Source organism: Centrocercus urophasianus, unplaced genomic scaffold (genome assembly GCF_019232065.1).
Source record: "Centrocercus urophasianus isolate 14NV4802_14NV808 unplaced genomic scaffold, USGS_Curo_1.0 seq_20, whole genome shotgun sequence".
Lineage (NCBI taxonomy): Eukaryota > Metazoa > Chordata > Aves > Galliformes > Phasianidae > Centrocercus > Centrocercus urophasianus.
The window spans coordinates 21,421,625-21,426,908 of NW_024884756.1; the positions used below are offsets into that span (position 1 = coordinate 21,421,625).

Here is a 5,284-nt window from a genome sequence, read left to right on the forward strand (position 1 = left end):
AAGAATGCGCAAGAAAAACACAACCACACAACCGAGGTGATGGGAAAATTAGAGTTAGGTGGGAGGATTCCCAGGGAGGAGGAGTTGATGGGTTCTAATGATGAGTTTATACAGAAATCTGTGATAGTGACTCCGAACTGGTCTTCTATAGTCAGTGATAAAATAGGATTTGCTATTTTAGATTCTAATCTAGAATATAAATAATTTGGTATCTTGTTACTAATATTTGAAACAGTACAGCTGGGAAAGATTATTTGCCTCCTCCTTTTTATTCTGATTGTCATGGAGATTCTTTTCTTATTGTTGAATTTACTCCTGTGATTATTTTGAAGACTGGGTTCTTAAACAACAGCCTCTCATTGCGTGTGCAGTACTGTGTTCTTTGCACTTCTGCAGAAGCACTGCTTCTTAATAATTTTATTTTTCTACCAAAAAGGTGTCTGAAGCTTTTATATGGAATGTTCATGGCTTTTGTATGTCCCATTTCTACCGACCTTTCCTTTTCTTCCTTATTTAGCAGGATACAGACTTTTTTGTTGTTGTTATCTGCATACCTGGAATATTTAAATAATAACAAAAACAATGAGGAGAATATTTATCTCTAAATCAGTTTCCCTTTGTCCTTTTGATCATTATAAATGCTTTTTTTCTTCTTCTCAGTTCTGAATAGATCAGTTTAATGCTAAAATTAAAAACCTGCTTCTGTGTAATACTTAGCTTCCCATACAGCACTGTGAACACATTGCAGGAAATGCTGAATATCTCTCCGGGGGGCGCCCCCCCCCCAAAAAAAAAAAAAAAAGTCAGCCCTGCAAACCATTTCCTTGCACAGGGCATTTGAATGCATTTTTACATTTTTACATCTCTGCCAGCCAGCCCTGCTTTGTATCTTTTTGCATGTGACAAGGTGTGATGAAAGTATGGATCCTTAACTGAAGGAGGTTGTGCTGAAAAGCTCATAGGTCCTCCAGGTCTGTTAGTGTGGGGAAATCAGGTACCCACAGTCAGCCTTCATTGATGGGGCTTCAGAAGGCCCTGATGCAGCACTGCTGGTTCTGGCAGGAGCCGGGTTCTGAGGTGGCTCAGGACATCCCATCCCATCTCTGATTTTGGGCTTTGCAACAGAACGAATTTTCCTTTTTAAAGCAGGTCTGGGGCTGAGGAACCATCTATCCTGCAGAGGCAGTGCCCTGTGGGAGCTAACTGCTTCAGAGTGAGCTTGAGATAAAGAAAGGGAGCTGTGGATTTGATTTAGAAGAGAAATGAGGAAGTAGCAGTTTAAACGTGTAGAACTGTTTTTAAAGCAGTAGGTCAGTTTTACCAATCTACTGTTTGTTAAGATTGATAAATGTTACATGAAAGATCCTTGAGGACTTCTAGCTGTCTCCAGGTTTCCAGAGCAATCTTTCTGTATTTACCCAGTCTGCAAACATATATTTTTGGACTGAATCTACAAACGAACAACTAATCACAACATTTTAGCTCCAAAATGCACCAAATCTGCTCAGCAAGTATTCTCTGTTTCTAAATAAGCAACTCTAGGTTATTTAGAGAAGCTCTGAACATAATTTGTACAGACAATTGACTCAGATATTCCTAGCTCTTTGGTCACCTTTTTTCCTTTAGGAACAAAAAGAGTTGCTCCTTTGTAACTAAGCAGTCGGATGCCTGCCAATCTGCAGGGCTGTTCCACAAATGGAACTGCTAAATGAGTAAAACTGAGTCTTCTTTGCAAACAAGGCATGCTTGCATCCCAGAAAATACGTAGGGGAACTAGTTATCAGTATCTGGAATAGGTATATCACTGTACATCTGAGAAGTGCAGGGAATTATCTAGAACCTTATCTACTTAATCTAAAACACAAGAATTTACACAGAAATCTCAGCAAAAGGTCCCTGTTCAGCCACGCCAAGTCTTCTTCCCCTCCAGCTCTAATGGCACTCAAGGGCAGCCTGCTCCTGCACCTTTAAGACTTCCTTCCTTCCTTCTTGAGGAGCATCCAGCCTTCCTGATGCACTGTGTATCTTCCACACTCTAGAAACTTCCTAGACTGCTTTTTCTGTGCTGTATTGTGTTTCCAGCACATATCAGGGAAGTTGAAGTCCCCCATGAGAACAAGGGCTGGCAATTGTGCAACTTCTGCCAGCTGCTTGTAAAACACTTCATCTGTCTCTTCATCCTGGTCAGGCTGTCTGTAACAGACCCCCACCAGGATGTCTGCCTTGTTGGCCCTCCTCCTGATCCTTATCCAGAGAGTCAACCTTATCATTTCCAGCCCCAAGCTCAACAACACTGAAACACTCTTTTGGTATAGACAGCCATGCTACTGCCCCTCTTTCCTTGTCTGTCTTTGCCTGTCCATTCTGAAGAGCTAGTAGCCATCCATTGCAACAATCCAATTTTGGGAGCAATCCCACCATGTTTCCATCATGACAACCAAGTCACAGCTTGCCTGCTGCATGGTAGCTACCAACTCCTCCTGTTCATTGCCTGTGCTTCGTGCACTGGTGCAGATGCACTTCAGCTGATCCCCCTGCCTCACCCCTATTCTGGCTTTGTTCCCCCAGACTCATCTCTAGCAAGGCACATTTTATCCCCTTCTTCCTTCATACCTAGTTCATAAGCCTGTCAGCCAGCTTTGCCAGCTCCTGGGCTAGGATTTGTTTCCACTCTGAAGTCCCTTTTGGTAGCCCTCAAACTTCTCTCAGGAGCTTCATCGCTACCAGCTTGAACTATCAATGAAAGGTAAAGATCACAGGGTCAAACCAGACCAGTAAGTTTTTTAGTAATGTCTTTGACCCCGGTCCGGGAGGGCGGCACACTTCCCCCAGTCTGCTCCCTTCAGAAGGGGTTGCCTACAACAATCACCCTTCTTTCCTTCTTGGCGGAGGCAACCTTCAGCTGATGTCTGCTGTCCCTTTCCTTCCAGCCATGCTGTACAGGGCCTGGCTGTGTCTCAGTGACCTCAATGTAGGTACCGGAAGGCAGCTGTTACCCGTTTTAAGACAAAAGTGGAGTCAGGTTACACAAGCCTTGGAAAACAAACAGAAAATGTTGATAGGTAGATTAGCACTTAGGATAAGACACTAAGGGTTTTGTCCTATAAAACTCTATAATGCATTCTCCTATAACAAAAATATATAAGCATAATTTGGCAGTGATACAGTAGATGTTTATAGGATTATATTTGCCATGTGTGTTTTTATGGTACGTTAGAAAAGACAGCAGTGGTGGCAAGGAAGATGTGCCACATACTGAGCCCAGCAGAGGGGAGTTGCTTGGGCATCATGGGTGGTGTGAGACACTGGTGATAGGGTGGCAGCAGGGCTGGGCTGGGCCAGGCAGGGTCGGGCAGGAAGGCAGCATCTCAGCTGCTGCTTTGAGATGTCCTTGAGCTCCTTTGCACAGCACAGCATGTGCATCCCTCCTGCTGGCCTGGGCTGTGGGACAGGAAGAGATGGGAGGAAGCAGGGGTTGACTGGCATTTTATAGAGTTTTTTTTCCCTGGGAGGAGGAGCTCTGGTTGTTCCAGCTTCTCCAGCCAAAAAAGTCCGTCCTGGTATAGGTGCAGCAGATTGAAACTTTGTTCCCTCTTCGTACAGAAAAGTATGGTTCTAATTTGGGAATACAGCTTGGAGCAGAAGCATGCCCTGCTGTAAGGCAGCGTTTCCATTCTGAGCATGATTGTGCCATCTGTGACCATGGCCTGTAACAGGTAAGAGTGGAGTATGGATCACCTCCTGTGCTACGCCCAGGGCAGGCATGAGCACACAGCTATATTTCTGTCAAACTAAGCCACAGGTACATGAGCAGATTAAGCCCATCTAATCTGCTGCTGCTGCCTGAACAAGCATCCATACCCACCCACCCAACCCAGCCGGTAGGTGCTCCAGTTTTACCCCCACCATTGTACCAGCACAAGCTGCAGCGCAACCATGTGCTGACCAGACAAAGGAAATGATCTGGAGGAAAACTAATCTGATCAGAGGGGAAAAAAAAAAAACAGAAAGAAAAAAAAAATGTTTCACCCAGAATCAATTGCCCAGCTGGTGCCTTCCTCAGCGGCCATGCCAAAGAATGCTGCTGTACTGTGTGCATGAAGCTGCACCACAACCAGAGTAAGAGCTGTGGCTTTACCCTAACCCAAGCCTCTGTGCCACCGTCTGGCAGCACTGGGAGCCCCAGCAGCGTGTGCTCGCAGCGTGGGGCGGGCAGGCGGCGCCAGCACAGTGCTCACCGTGCAGACGTGTCCCAGCGGGCGTTCCAGCAGCAGCCACTGCCGGGTTACGTTATGGGGCTGCTGCCTGTCCGGCCCGGTGCTGGCAGCCCTCAGCCGTGCTGAGGAACCGAGGCTGAGCTGAAAGAGATCCATTTTAGGACTCGAAAGAGGGAAAAAAAGGAAAGTTATGCAGAACGTCATTCTGCCAAGGGGCAGCGCTTTGCGTACTGCGGTGGCGGCAATATAGTGGGATGCCAAGCTATTTGGTGATTGTTTCTAGTTACAGGTTATGGTGTTTGTAAATAGAGGCGGAGTGCTACATGAGTAGCAGAGAGCTACCTGGCAAGTCTTTCGTTTTTCTCGTCTGTTTCCCTTTGTAATCTGTGTGAGTGTGAGACTGGGGCCACATCTCTATTAGAAAGAGGAAGAAGAACCAGTAGGCGCTGGGCGGTGCCGTCTGAGCAGTGCTGCTGGCAGTGGCCAGTGCTCAGGGCCCAACGGGCCCACAGCTGTGGGCGGCTGCAGGGCTGCACTGCAGCACCCTGATGTGAACGAGGCGAGGGGACAGGGGTGAGCCTGGCAATCCCTCCTCCCAGCATGGCTCTTTCTTTCAGCTTCCCACTCTTCGCCTCTTAACTGCACTGCTTCCTAGACTTGAATTCTGGGAAGAAATCAGAGTTCTCCTCTACTTCTGCAGGAGCCTCCATGAGGGCTGTGACCGGATATTCCCCCAGCTGCATTCCTGTCTCCAACAAAGCAAAACTTTTGAGTTACATATTCCTGTTTTTACTGCGCTAGGAGCAATCTGGTCTCCCTACCGGAACCGTGGGGTTACGTGGACCCTGAGCTCCCTCCCACCCCTGGGAAGCCCGGGCACTTCAATTGGGGAGGGGGAGAAGGAGAAGGAGGGAGAGAGGGTGAGGAGGGAAAAGGCCCATTCGTTGTTTTTTTTTCCCCCAGAAGAGCAGCTGGGAGAGCCGGGGCTGGGGGCACGGGCACCGTCCTGGAGGTCAAAGTCGGGGCTGAGCCGCGCTCACCCCACCGCGGGTCCGCGGCGGAATGCG

The 5,284-nt window shown here is 47.6% G+C and overlaps 1 protein-coding gene across 3 annotated transcripts in view; it reads left to right on the plus strand.

Moving 5' to 3' along the window:
- Window positions 1–5,284, plus strand: part of RBMS1 (RNA binding motif single stranded interacting protein 1) — a 137,827-nt gene that overhangs the window by 45,840 nt on the left and 86,703 nt on the right. The gene's annotated exons all lie outside the window — the stretch shown is intronic.